The sequence below is a fragment of the Spermophilus citellus genome, assembly GCF_964194105.1.
Source record: "Spermophilus citellus genome assembly, chromosome: 2".
Lineage (NCBI taxonomy): Eukaryota > Metazoa > Chordata > Mammalia > Rodentia > Sciuridae > Spermophilus > Spermophilus citellus.
The window spans coordinates 198,571,093-198,587,244 of NC_138183.1; the positions used below are offsets into that span (position 1 = coordinate 198,571,093).

Genomic DNA, 16,152 nt, shown 5'->3' on the forward strand with positions numbered 1-16,152 from the left:
TGCAATGGAGATTTCACCTAGGTAAAGCTACAAGGCCTTTACTATTGTTTTATGTGTTGTATGTGTGTGTGCACACTTCTGTTTTGTGTTGTATGTCTGTATGTGTATATGCCCATATATCATATATGAGGAGCGCTCATGAAAAAATGGATCCAAATTTTTTTATTATTATTCACGTGATTTTAATGGTTTAATTTAAATTGGGTAAACAGCTGTTGAGGATTGTTTTAATATGTGTACAAATAAGGAGGTTAACAAATCTGTTTGTTTACTTTCACCTTTCCTTCTCAGTATATTTAATAATTCTGTTCAGGATAATGTAAATTGCTCAGAAAATTGTTTTCTCAGTGCCTGTTGGAATGTTACATATTTTTTTTTAGCCATCATTGCCAGAATTCCTATCTTCATCCCAGTGCTGGTGAAGACAAAGATAAAACCAAACTACAGCTTTTTTGATAGCTATCACAGTAAACTGTATATACTGATGCATCAATGAATAATAACTCAACAAGTAATGCTCAATCAAGGAGTCGATTTTCTTTGGGAGGAAATGGACATATTAATAGATTCCTCTGCTTTGAAATGTTTGCAGAACTTGCCTGGACTATGTATCACTTGTATGCATTGTGAACTATCAGTTGGTGCAGCGAGTTGTGGTAGTGCTGGCGTATCTTTGCTGATGGTGTCACCGGTGATACAATTTTTCCAAAGGAGCCATCAATTGGCTTGGTGTCATGGCATTTCTGTATCCTCCTCCCTTCTGCTAGTGATGGTCTAAAATTTGGGGGCCAACAGAGGTGAGGCAAAGAACCTCACCCCCCCCACTAGTGCATAGGCCTATCCACAAGTATGGCTGTATGCTGGACCGGTAGTCAGTGACGGGTATGATCCAATTACAGTGGTACCAACCTAAGACAGGAGGCTGACGCCTAGAGTCAGCTCATCTGATGACGGTAAGAACCATATGTTGAATTGGACAACCTAACAGGCACGGTCCCTAAGCCACATTGCTTGTTGTTTTATTAATCAGAAGGGGGGAGCTGCTGAGAGCCATAGCCAAGTAGGACACATGGCATTTTGGTTTGAAAGGTGACCCTGCTCAGGGATTAGGGAGGCTCCAGGTTTAGGGTGGATCCTGCTGAGAATAGGGTGGCCCCAGGATTAGGGCATATCCTGCTTCCTCAGGCGCCCGCTCCTTTAGAGTTCCCATTGAGTTCTCGTGGGGTTCTGAGAGTATTGGTATGCAGAGCCCAGTGGAGGGAGTGTATTTTCCCAGATGGTGCATGTAGAGTGTTGGTGAGAGTTCGGGAATAAAGAGTTGCTGTTAGAATCTACAAGAGTGTGGTGGCTTGGTTATTTTGTGCCCAGCCAGACTGTAATAATCTGGTTAAAATATTAAATATTTTGGATGATGAGTACATTAATAAATTTAACTTAATCTTTTCACAATGTATTAAAAATTTTAACACTACTTTGTGCCCCACAAATATATACAACAATAATTTGTCTGAATATGATGAGTAAATAAATTAAATAAATAAAATATGTAGCTTAAAAAGAAAAAAATGGGATTACATCAAAGAGAAAAGGCTATGCAACATGAGGCTATAAAGTGATAAATGAGGATTTCACAGAAATAGCAGGTTTTGTATAACCAAATGATTCCCATTCCAGTTCTCTTTTGGAATTCTTATCTGATAGAAAAGAAAAAGAAGACTGTGTTACTTCTAAACTTGTTTCAGGCTTGACTGGTTGGGTGACCTTACAAGATAAAAACTATATGAAAAGCAAGATAATAAGTCTAATTTTGATAAGTCTAGTTATTTAATTTTTAACATAATTCTGAGTATCCCCTGACAGTTCCCTCAATATGATAGATAAATCATTCTTACTTGCTAGGTAGGATAAATTTCCTACTCAGTGGTTACAAATCTCAGAGACCTTTTGTTCAACATTGTACTTATCATTAACAATTCTGTATCATGCACTAAAAATTTTAAGATGGTGGAAATCATATTCAGTGTTCTTAGCACAATAATTTTTTAAAATCATATTGGTTATACTTAATTGTACTTTTCAAAGTTTTTTAGGACTTAACTAGTGAAAAAAGTGTTAAGATCTATGCCATTATATCATTCTTATTTGAAATATTCATCTACCATCAATTAATTTCCTGTAAAGCAATTCTTTTGTGATCTCCTTAGATGGGCACACAAAATAACATAAAAGGAAATATTCTACCCCCAATCTGTGACATAGTTTATTTCTGCATGTCATTGAAGTTTATTATTATAAAATTTTGTAGGCTAAAATAAAACATTGATGGAATCAACTTGTAATGAAATGCCCCCAAAATTTCATTACTCATTTATGATTCCACACTAAAAGTCTAGTTATTATTAGTTAATAAACACCTGAGTCAAGGAACCTTGGGATAAATATGAAGAAAACAAGCACATCCACTTAATTGCATAAGTTTCAGAAAAAAAAAAAAGTTTGAGAAAGGATAGAATCGTTACATAAATATTCCATCATGGGATAATTGAATATGATACAAAAGGATATTTGAGATTTATGAGAAATTTCTCTAGATATTCAACATAGTAATTGTCTTTGTTGTTGTTGTTGTCTTGGCAGTGTAGGGGATTGAACCCATGCATGCTAAGCAAGCACTCTGCTACCAAGGTACACACACAGAACAAAGATTGTGACTTTTAAGTTTCCTTTCTTGCAAAAATCCTGGAATTTTCTAAGAATTCACCTTAAATCACTGTAAGATATAGACTGGAACAGTCATTTTGTTATAGCCTCAATCTATATAGAAAATGTTCAAATATAATGTTTAATAATGACAATATTTAGAGATAACAATGCTGAAAAATTGTTTTTCTTTTTCTCATAATAAAATATGTCTACATCTTTCAAAGTCTCCAATAGCTCCAAATTCCAGGACTCAAATTCATTCTGATGGGATTCCCAGGCATTCACAGCTGGCAGCACTGGCTCTCCTTTCTTTTGGCACTGCTCTATCTCTCCACAATTGGTGCAAACATCTTCATCCTCACCACCATCTACCAAGACCTTCTCTGAAGCAGCCTATGTACCTCTTTCTGGGCATCCTCTCTGTGGTGGACATGGGCCTGGCCACCACCATCAAAGATCCTGGCCATCTTCTGGTTTGATGCCAAGGCCATTAGCCTCCCAGAGTGCTTTGCTCAGATTTATGTCATTAATTGCTTTCTAGGCATGGAGTCTGGTGTCTTCTTCTGCATGGCTTTTGATAGATATGTAGCTATTTGTCATCCTCTTCCATACCCACTGATTGTCACCAATTCCTTTATCATCAAAGCTACCCTGTTCATGGTGCTTAGAAATGGCTTGTCATTCCAGTACCTGTACTTGCAGCTCAATGTCATTACTGTTCCAGGAATGAAATTAAACATTGCCTGTGCTTTCATCTTGGGGTGACAAGCCTGGCTTGTGATGATAGGAGGCCCAATAGTATTTGTCAATTGGTTCTGGCATGGCTTGGGAAGGGGAGTGATTTAAGTCTTATTATACTGTCCTATGCTTGATTCTGTGCTCTGTCTTTAGGCTGAACTCTGATGAAGGTGTCTCCAAGGCTCTAAGCACTTGCAGCTCCCATCTCATCCTCATCTTCTTCTTCTACACGCCTGTTGTAGTGGTTTCAGCAACTCACCTGGCAGAGACTAAGAATGCTTTGATTCCAGTTCTACTCAACGTGCTGCACAACATCATTCCTCCATCCATCAATTCTATCATTTGTGCACTTAGAAACAGAGAACTCAGAGAAGGCTTCCAGAAAGTGTTTTGCTTAGGTTTAAGAAAGAAGTAATACACTAGAAACCTTCTCCTTGGTGTACATAAACTTTAGCTTATTCTAACTGCATAGTAGAATTTCAAAGCAGACAGAGGAGTGAGAGCATGCCTTTGAGACCCTTTTTTTTCCTTTTTACATAAATAATTGTGAAGGCTTCTGAAAAGGCAAGAAAGAAAGAGTGCACATAGTCAACCTAGAAAATAAGTGACAGGAGCATGAATTACATGTCATACTATCAGAATGTTATTGTACCCCTTTTTATAATCTTTAAACCAGCAAAGAGAAAAAATAAGGCATAACATATTTTATCTTATATTTCAATCTGACCTGTGTGCTTTTCTTTGGATTTTGATCTTTTCTGTTTTCTTTTGAATATACACTCAGAGTCTATCAATAAGTAGCTGGGATATTTCACAAGGTATATATTGAAATATGAATATTAATTTGGTGTTCAGGTCTACTAGTAGCTAGAAAATCTATCATATATTATGTATTGTCACTCTCCTTTCAGTTAGATTAAAAAGGGTCATTCTACTTGGGTCTCAGATATGATGAAAATAATGTGAAGAGTTTCCTTTATTAGCCTGAATCTATTTCTTTGTGAGACGTGAATATTTTTCAGGTAATACAATAAAGACAAAAGACATGATGTTTTATGGATCCATGAAACCATTTTCTTTAATGACAATGTATTTCGAGACATTAAGATAATTTAAGAAAACATGAGTTTGATATTTTCAGTTTCTCCCAAATAAGGATTAGCACTAAAATTAGGAGAACTAAGTGAAATAAATAAAACCGAGATGACAGATTTTCTCTGTATTTTTATTTGTACATTATAACCAAAGATGCCATGATATCCCAGTACAAAAATGTACACACTACTGTCCAGAAGAATCAAACCTATCATGAAGATGTGCAAGGGCCTATTAAAAGCTGCAAAGCATAAGGAAAATGAAGAGAACATTGTGAGAAGAAGTAAGGAGTGTAAACCATGGATTTTCAAAGTAATGATGTTGTTACAGAAAAGAAAACCAAGCAAAAGTCACCCCAGTGTTTGTTTATTGTGGATGCAGATTGAAGAGCATTTATTCTACACCACTGTCCTGAGTGTGGAAATCAAGAAGCTTCTCTGGTTTAAGGAACAGCATCTCATTTCATCCCACATCAGCCCAAAGTGTATAACCTAACACAGTTTATAGAAGTTTATCATAGAACCCAGGGAGAGTGCAACTCATTTTTTTTTTTTGATTTGGCAGTTTGAAATTCATAAGAACTAACTTACATCCAGTCCCTTTAAGCTACCTGGTCTCTCTTCTAGTGTGTGGGGCTATGTTTGTATCTGTGTGTTTCTATGTTTATACATGTGTCTCTATGTGAGAGAGGTGGAGTAGGGAGAGGATTGTTCTCCTCTCACATGGACTGGTTTTCCCTGTCTCCCTGTAGGCTTCCAGGTTCAGATCCAGGTTTTCTAGAGTTTAAGCGTATTCAAATTGAAGGGCTTTCTTTAGAAAATAAGAATTTGAAAATAAACAGCTATTTATTTTAAATGAAGAAAGAATACAACTTTAGAAGCTGCCAGAAGATATAACAGAATCCTGAACAAAATCCAATATCTTAATTAACTTATTGTCTGCTATATTATCTATAACATAATTTAAATTGTTTATATTTTGATGTTATTTTAAGTTCATGGTAATGTAAGATTAGAACAAGAAATTATGCATATTCTTTATAGAGAATCATCAATTATTTATATTTTGCTCCATTACTTCATGATTTTCTCTTTATTACCAAGTGTACATCTATATATGTGTTTATGTACACTTTTTATGAACTATTTGAAAGTAAGTCATAGACACAGTTTGTATTCACTAAAATAATTCACTGTGTATTTACAATAATAAAGACAATGATCAATATAACCATAAAATGAAAAAAAATTACACTGATACTATAGTACAAACTAATCCATAGAACACATATGTATTTTACAAACATCTCTATAATATCCTTTATGGCAATTATTTTCATGTTTTAGATTCGATCCAAGACCAAATATTTTATTTAGTTATCATGTCTTTTTGTAATATGATCTTTGATCTTGATTTTTCCTCCAGTTTTTCTGAAGTATGATCAGTCAATAAACTTTTATATATTTACATAAGAAAGTTATGTCAGATTCATTCCCTTATCATTTGTACACTACTTTGAATCTCAACATCGTGTTCATGCATAAGATAGGGATCCTAATTAGAATTAGCATAAGACAGGGATCCTAATTAGAATAACACAAGCATACTCCATGCTTGTATCAGTACATCAAAATAGATTCTACTAAAAAGAACAACAAAAAAGCCATTGCATAAAAAAGACCAACAACAAAAAGCCCATTTAACAACTAATAGGTGAAACAAAATATCACATTACATAAGGTATATAGCCACAGTATCTTTTTCTCCACCCTAACCTATTGTTATAAAGTGATCACATGATCATGGTGGTTAACATTTCCATGTCTGTATAGATAAGATGTACTTTTTTCAAGCATATATAAAACATTAAGACAACTAGATCATATTCTTATTACTGAAATTACCCAATTACCATCAAGTCTCAAAAGGAGAAATAATAAAAGCAACTTCCATCACAATGCATTAAATTTGGCTATATAGTTTTTATTTTCAGTACTGGGTTTTAACCCAGAGGCATTCTACCACTGAGCTACATCCCTAATCTTTTTTAAAAATTTATTTTGAAGATATGGTCATTAAGTTGCCCTAAACTTTCAATTTTCCTGCTTTATCCCTGCAAGTTGCTGGCATGTGAAACTGAGCCCAGCTAGCAATATAAATTTTTAAAATATTTTTTTTATTCAGCAATCAGTACCATTATTAAATGATGATTAGATTATAGTTTATTATAAATTTGGCAGATACGTATTGTAATGAGAGAAAGGACAGAGAATCTAATACACTGCAGAAATTTATTTTGAGAAATAATTAGATCAGAAATGTCATAGAAGTTTCACAGTGATGCTCATTTATCATAACATTTCTTCTCAAAATGTTTATATCTATATATGCCCTGTATAAATAAATTATACACATATGCCATCACAGGAACCCTTTTTTTGGAATATACCACTTAAATAACTTTAAATCAATATAGTAGTCATTATGTTGTAAAATAGTAGTATCAAATTTTGTTAAAACAATAAATGCATATCAATACATACATATACTTATTAATGTAGAAATATGCCTAACCATTTTCTTTAACAACAATGTATTTCAGGACACTAAGATAATTTAAAAATATATACATTTGATAATTTCAGTTTTGATGATGTTTAAGACCACTATAATATTTACCATTCATTTTTCTTACTTGAAAGAAACCTTTTGAACAAGGAGCCATGTTCACACAATTCCTAGCCTAGCTCAGAAAGTAAAAAAAAAAAAACAAACAAAAAAAAAAAAACTCCATAAACATTAATTAAATGGATAAAGTGCTACATTAATAATGAAAGAAATTTAATAAATGAATTATGGTATGAATGCATAAAACATTCTCTGCTTAAGTACTTTTGATTGTTTTACATAAAGCAGTGAATAAAAAGCAAACACATATCTGCCATAGGATTAAATCTCACTAAAATAACATACATTTTTATTTTCTTCCTTTCTTGTGAATACTTCCTAAGAGACAAAACACACATAGGATATTATTTCCTTTCTTATCATAATGTGTGCACTATGAATTCAGTCTTATTCTTTTTCTCTCCCCATAGAACTTAAGTTGATTTCCATAGCAGCATCGTGTCTCTGATATTCTGAAATAGTCTCGTGGGGACATGTGGCATCCATTCAATAGTACAGATATAAAAGAATCCAGAGTTTAACATCTGTGCATGCACATTTATTCTAGGATTGTGTTTTCCTTCAACCAAGACCCTGAACACCTGGACTAGATTATATTCAGCTTACTATTGCCCAACACAAAAATTAAGGTATTCAAAACTATAAAAGAGGCGATAATGACAAGATTATTTTCTGTAAGCTGTATGATAAAGTGGAGACGAGTGTTGGATATAAAACAAATTGCTTATTATTTTTCCAGAAATAAATCTGATTATCTTCACATAATTTGAAGGCAACAGTGTTGTGTGAGGTTGGATTGTTTGGAAAATGTTTGTGTTCCAAAATCCAACACTAAAATTCAGTTGCCTTTGGGTGATAATGATAATCCATGTTATTTCTATATCCAAATAGGAAATACTGATTTGATAGTGATGGATGTCAGGTGTGTATCATTCCCATGAAATGGAGAAATGAAAAAAAAACTAGAGTAGAGTTCTGTTGCTTACTGTTTACCTGTTGCTCCCTTATTCCTTGAAATCAGAGTCTAATTTTTCTTGGTTATTTTCTGGAAAGACTGAGAAATGTCTTTGTTTTGTGTAGCAAAATCTAGATAGAACAAGCAACCTCATATGAAAAGAAGAATGATACAAATAACTTAAGATGGTTTAATAGAAAAAAGTATTACCTACAGAGTTTAAGAATGAGGACAAATAGCAGATAAAATCAAAGTTATATTTTAGATGGTGATACTCATGCATAAATATTACTAATTCAGTTTTTCTGCCCACACCTTAGCATAGCTGAATCAATTTCTCTGCAGAAGAAATTAAATAATGATGTGTTGAAATTGTTTTAGGTCTGTTTTACAAAGGCAACTGCTTACATTTGTAGTTAGTACTAGAGTCCTTAATTTCGATCTTGGATAGTTTGTGAATGTACTGAAGATGGAACTAACTTGTGTAAGCAAAAGACCAGTTATAGTGACAAAGCCATACACATGACAAGTAAATATGAGAAAATGTTTACCTAGTATTTTAGAAGTACTTCAGAAAAGTGGACAAGTAATCAAAAAATATTTTCTGTTTAGGAGTTATTTATTATTTTATTATTCCTTTTGTGTTTATGTGTGTGGCACCAGAGATTGAACCCAGGAGCAATTGCACCACTTAGCTACACACTTATGCCTGTTTTAGTTTTTGAGACAGGGTCTCACTAAGTTGATGATGCTCCTGCTTCAGCCTCCTGAGTGTTTGGAGATAACAGTTTTGCACCACAAACCAGAAATTTCTGTTAATTTTTCTGTCTGCTTCTGATACATGGATACATATTTAAAGTGTAATAGAACTATCTTCTCATACTTGGGCACATGTAGGGTCAGAATATAGCCATAGTATCTTTTTCACTACCCTAGGCAATTGCTTTTTTTGCACAACTATAATTAAGACCATAATCTAACATTTTGCACACTTTACATAAAATACTTTAACTCCAAGAGAAGCTGTGAATGTGCTTTGTGGAATGATATTTACAATGCAATGTATATCTTGAAGCAAGTACTGAACTTTACAGTTAAGAGGTACTGTTTAATGTACTAAAGAGGTATAGAGGGAGGAAAGAATAATGACCCTATTGACTAGTTCATACTAAATAGTTGTAAATTATTGAAACATAATTTTATAAACTTCTTATTTCAACCTTAATTAAATGCATATTATTTATTTGTTTGTGTGAAAAAAATATAAATATCTCCACACATGTACAGACTATATATGTTTTAACCTAATAATATATGTGTAAGAGTCCTGAATATGTTGAATAAAAATATAATTTACAAATTTACTGAGTTGTAAGGACAAAACCTTGTTTGTAATTTTGGTTTTTAACAGAAAATCCTTTCTTTGTTGAAAAGGCCAAATTTTCTGCTTTATTCTAAGATAAAAATTAATACACTCCTTGAAATTCCAAGGTTAACATTTTAGCTTATGTCTAATCCACTTATCTTAAATAGAAAATTAAGAGTGTTTTATAAGAAGTCCATATTTTAACTTTCCTTCTGTGTTCACAAAATATGAATGTGAATCTGTCTTTCATCATTTGTATTATGAAACTATCTTATAAGGCCTGGAATCAAACATATTGATACAATTAGCTTTAATGTCAAAATGCCAAGCATTTTATTTCTCCAAAGTGCTCTTGACCCAAGTGTTTTTCCTTTGAATTCTCTTTGTCTAACATTAATATAACCTCCCTGATACTTTGGGATACTGTTTATTTAAAAAATATCTGTATACATTTTTAAACCGTTGTGTTTTATTTTTATTCTATACACTCCTTCAAGCTGCATAAGTAATTTAAAAGTAATTATAATTGTATTTTGTAATCGGAAGTTTAAATGATTTGTTTTTCTTGCCCAAACTAATATAAACATATTATAATATAAATATATATCTTTGTCATTTTATATTTTCTTTTCATTTTCTTTTTCTCTATACTTTATGACAATAAAGCTTTATTTATTTATCTTTCTCAGTAATCTTAAGGAATATAACTTGTAGTTTTCTTTCTTCTAGTGTGTTTTATGCACTAAGTGATAAAACTTAGATTACAATTTAGTAATTCTCAAAGTGAATTTCAACATGTCATGCATTCATTATTCATCTATTTTTATTTTTTATTTTAAAGATACCTTTATAAATATGTATTATTTGTAAATTGATTTGATAGACACTGGTGATGTTTTGTTGTATACTGTCCTTAACATAATTTATTTTATTAAACTGTGAAGGATTACTAAATATGAATTTATGTTTATGGTATCATCAGATAAGGAGAAGTAAAGAGAATAATTTTTGAACCAATGGATTTCTTACGATTCATCCCAGCTGTTGGTAATTGCATTATTTTTTGAGCATTTAGAGGATGAATCACTATCATGTCTTAAGGACATCTTTGTCTTCCTGATGATGGTTTTGTTTGAATAATGAGTAGGATTTGGCCATATTTGAGGAATGTAGGCAAAGGGAACACCAAAAGATAGAGGATTGTCCATCACAAAACCAAGAATACAAGTTTATATAAGTAGGAAAAATAGCAAATAGGAAAGAATACGATCCCCACCATTCTGATATGTCAGGATTGTCATAATGCTTCAGGTCTACAGCATTTGCCCATTTCACTGATAGGTCCTCTTGAGACTAGGTTAAATACACAGGTGCTCCTTTGACACCGGAATAGCTCTAAGACTTTGTCATAGCCTAAATTTATGCCCTTGAAAAGTGTACTAATTAATGTGTACAACCTGAATTTTTTCACAGTTTTTGAAAGAAGTTGCCTTGTGATTTATCTCACTTGTCTTCCAGATGTTGGTTTATGATAAGAAAATACAACTATGCAGCCTGAACAATTAAATGATGGCGGTATGCTTTAACAAAGTCTTTAATTTTCCCCAGCAATATCATTTTATTTATTTATATTTTATATTTTATAAATTCTTTGGTAGTTGTAGATGGACAGAATGCCTTAATTTTATTTGTTATGTGATGCTAAGGCTCCAACCCAGTGCCTCACATGTGCCAGATAAGCACTCTACCACTGATTCAAACCCAGCCCCATGATTGTATTTTTAATAAATTATTTTTAGTTGTCAATGCCTGGCCATAATACATGAAGATTTATAGAAACAATAAAAGAAATGACCTGTTACCATTCATAGATTTTATTATTTTTTAATAAAGTCATTTATGTTAAGCACCATTAGCAACTTTCAATTATGAGTAGAAGTTTAATTTGAGAAAAAAAAATTAGAAATGCACATAGACTAGATATTGGAAAGGACAAGAAGCATGCATCATAAAAAATGAGAAGACTAAATCAAGCATTTCATTGGCTGGTGAGATCCTAGGATCCTTTGAGAAATGTCATTTAATAATTCTAGAATGCTTTGAACAGTGCTTGGTAACCAACAATAAATGTCAGTCATTAATTTTAATTTTATTTTGGTACTCGGGAATGAACCCAGGAGTACTTAACTTTTCCAAGCCCTTTTTATATTTCACTTTGAGATAAGGTCTCACTAAGTTGCTTAGGGCCTCACTGAATTGTGGAGGTTGGCTTCCAACTTCTACTGCCTCCCTGAGTTGTTAGGATTACTGGTTTATACCACCGTGCCTGGCATCAGTCATTATGTTTTTTGGCCATCAGTGAGGTGATCAAGGCATTCTTCTTTAAGATCACATACACAGTGATTGTGCACAACAATTAACAGTTAAATCAGGTATTCTAACAAAAACTCCTAGTTATACTTTGTTATGAATTATGTAGATGTGAATCAGTCTTTAAAATAATTGATGTAAATTTAAATTTAAAATCCAAGTGATCCGAGAACACGCACTGAGCTCTGGCCCGCTGAATTCAAACTCCCGGTCACCTGCTTCCCGCAGACAAACAGCTATGACTCGGCATTAATCCATCCCGCTGAAACAACGGGTCAGCCCTTCTCATCCTACGAAGGTAAATGCCTACCGAGCCTTCATAAGTAGTGGCCACAGGTTTGAAACGGGGCTTGGGAGAGAAGGACCCACCCGTTGAATTAGTCTCCCGACAAAGGGAAACCATGTCATCAGACTGCTGCGGAGATAACTTTGTTGAAACAGGTGTGTGATCCCATAGCCTTGCCTCTCCACACATCGGGAAAACTCTAAGAGCCCCTCCCAGCTCTCCCCTAAGGGCACCTCCCAGCTCTCTTGTGAGTGCTTCAGCCAGCCCGAGGGAATCAGAGGTGGTGCGGGTCTCGCAAGCGGAAATACCGCTCCCACCAGGGCTGACTGCTGAGGCCTCTTGCACCACCTACGGGAAGTGGATACCAGAGGGCAAGTAAAAGCCGCTGAGGATTCTCAGCCCCAAACTCTACAAGCTTAGGGTCTGAGGGAATGGCAAACTGGAAGAGTGTGCCCAGTCATTCATGAAAACAGGGCTCCCAGGAGCAGCAGACTTGGCGTGTAGCCAGTATTGTGGTGAGAGGGGCCTGGCTAGAGAAAAAGTGGGAAGTGACTAGACACAAGAGGAGGCCCTAGACACTCAGGATTGGAGACTCGCCCAGTCTGGGAGGAGCTGCTGCACAGTGACTGGTTCCCGCGTATTGACAGGAGAAACTTGGCCTGGAGGGCACAGCGCCATCTACTGGAAGAGAAGTTAATCAAACTCTAAGACTGCATTTATTAGGTTTTTTTTTCTTTTTCTTTTCTCCTTTTTTTTTTTTTTTTGATTTAGGTTTTTCTTTCATTTTCATTTTTTTCTTTCTTGTTGTTTTATTAATTTTTTTTTACAAAATATTTTTTAAATTTTTTTTTCTACTAATTTTAACTTAAATTTTTTTAATTATTATTATTATTTTTTTTAATCTTTTTCTTTTTTAGTTCCTATTCTTTTTCTTCTTTAGTCTTCTCATTTTTCTTATCCCCCCTTTTTTCTTGAATTCTACCTGCCTACTCTCATTCTCTTTAGAGACTTCTTTCCTTCCCTTCAAATACCTTTCCTCCCAAGCATCAAACTAATTTATAGGAGTAAACAGTAACTCAGCAGTCAAACAGAACAAGAAACAACATGAGCAGCTTCAAAAAACAAGGAAGAAAAGGAGTACAATCAACGCAGGACAGCCTAAATATTCAGGAGGACCTAGAGTCATCAGAAAAATGGTCATATAAAGAACTCAAGGAACACCTAAGACAGATGGAATGGAACCTTAAAGAGGATACAAGACAGCAAATTCAAGCAGCGAAAGAACACATTGAGAATGCATTTCACAAAAAGATAAAAGAAGAAGTTAAGCATCTTTATCAGGAGATAGAGACTATAAAAAATAATCAAACAATAATTCTAGAAATGAAGGAAACGATAAACCAAATTAAAAACTCAATTGAGAGTATCACTAACAGAGTGGAGCAAGTAGAAACCAGAACATCAGATAATGAAGACAAAATACACCATCTTGAAAAGAGTCTAGCCAACTCAGAAAGGCTGGTAAAAAATCACGAGAAAAACATCCAAGAATTATGGGATAACATTAAGAAACCGAACTTGCGAGTCATCGGGATAGAAGAAGGTACAGAGATTCAAACCAAGGGAATGAGAAACTTGCTGAAGGAAATAATTACAGAAAACTTTCCAGAAATAAAAAAGGAAACAGATATACAAATTGAAGATGCATACAGGACACCGAGCACATAAAATCACAGTAGACCAACGCCAAGACACATTGTTATGAAGATATCCAATATACAGAACAAAGAGAAAATATTAAAAGCTACAAGAGAAAGGAGACAGATTACATTTAGGGGTAAACCAATACGGTTTACCACGGATTTTTCATCACAGACACTGAAAGCAAGAAGGTCATGGAACAATGTATTTCAAACACTGAAAGACAATGGATGCCAACCAAGAATTCTGTATCCAGCAAAATTAAGCTTCAGGTATGACAACGAAATAAAAATCTTTCATGATAAACAAAAGTTAAAAGAATTTGCAGCCAGAAAACCAGCATTGCAAAGCATTTTGAGCAAAACACTACACGAGGAAGAAATGAAAAACAATAACCAAAACCATCAGTGGGAAGTGCCGCAGTAAAGACAGAGGGCAAGGGGAAAGACAATCATGGAGAGACAAACTAAATTTTTTTTTTTTTTAAAAAAGGATAAACAATCAAACATGGATGGAAGTTCAAACCACATATCAATAGTAACTCTGAATGTTAATGGCTTAAACTCTCCAATAAAGCGACATAGGCTGGTATCATGGATTAAAAAAATAAATCCAACAATATGCTGCCTCCAGGACACACATCTGATGGGAAAAGACATACACAGGCTGAAGGTGAAAGGATGGGAAAAAATATACCACGCACATGGTCCTCGTAAGCAAGCAGGGGTGGCCATCCTCATATCGAATAAAATCGACTTCAAGACTAAGTTAATCAAAAGGGATAAAGAAGGTCATTATATACTGTTAAAAGGAACCATTCACCAACAAGACATAACAATTATCAATATTTACGCACCAAACAATGGTGCTGCGACATTCACAAAACAAATTCTCCTCAAATTCAAGAATCAAATAGACCACAACACAATAATTATGGGAGACTTCAACACACCTCTCTCACCATTGGACAGATCCTCCAAACAAAAGTTAAATAAAGAAACTATAGAACTCAATACCACAATCAATAACCTAGACTTAACTGACTTATATAGAATATATCAACCATCATCAAATGGATATACTTTCTTCTCAGCAGCACATGGATCCTTCTCAAAAATAGACCATATATTATGCCATAGGGCAAACCTCAGTAAATATAAAGGGGTGGGGATAATACCATGCATTTTATCTGATCATAATGGAATGAAACTGGAAATCAATGATAAAAGAAGGAAGGAAATATCCTACATCACATGGAAAATGAACAATATGTTACTGAATGATCAATGGGTTACAGAAGACATAAAGGAGGAAATCAAAAAATTCTTAGAGATAAACGAAAATACAGACACAACATATCGGAATCTATGGGACACAATGAAAGCAGTTTTAAGAGGAAAGTTCATCGCCTGGTGGTCATTCCTCAAAAAAAGAAGAAACCAACAAATAAATGAGCTCACACTCCAACTCAAAGCCCTAGAAAAGGAAGAGCAAAACAACAGCAAATGTAGCAGAAGGCAAGAAATAATTAAAATCAGAGCGGAAATTAATGAAATTGAAACAAAAGAAACTATTGAAAAAATTAACAAAACTAAAAGTTGGTTCTTCGAAAAAATAAATAAGATCGACAGACCTTTAGCCATGCTAACGAAGAGAAGAAGAGAGAGAACTCAAATTACTAACATACGGGATGAAAAAGGCAATATTACAACAGATGCTACAGAAATACAGAAGACAATTAGAAATTATTTTGAAAATCTATATTCCAATAAAATAGAGGATAGTGAAGACATCGATAAATTTCTTAAGTCATATGATTTGCCCAGACTGAGTCAGGAGGATAAAGACAATCTGAACAGACCAATATCAATAGATGAAATTGAAGAAGCCATCAAAAGACTACCAACCAAGAAAAGCCCAGTACCGGATGGGTATACAGCGGAGTTTTACAAAACCTTTAAAGAAGAATTAATACCAATACTTTTCAAGTTATTTCAGGAAATAGAAAAAGAGGGAGCTCTTCCAAATTCATTCTATGAGGCCAACATCACCCTGATCCCGAAACCAGACAAAGACACCTCAAAGAAAGAAAACTACAGACCAATATCTCTAATGAACCTAGATGCAAAAATCCTCAATAAAATTCTGGCGAATCGAATACAAAAACACATCAAAAAAATAGTGCACCATGATCAAGTAGGATTCATCCCTGGGATGCAAGGATGGTTCAACATACGGAAATCAATAAAT

The 16,152-nt window shown here is 34.1% G+C and overlaps 1 pseudogene across 1 annotated transcript; it reads left to right on the forward strand.

The window, feature by feature from the left end:
• The first annotated feature begins 2,908 nt into the window (after nt 1–2,908).
• LOC308642063 (olfactory receptor 56B1-like) lies at nt 2,909–3,856 on the forward strand (annotated as a pseudogene). The gene has a single exon. The product of its transcript is annotated as an olfactory receptor 56B1-like (transcript).
• The last annotated feature ends 12,296 nt before the right edge of the window (nt 3,857–16,152 follow it).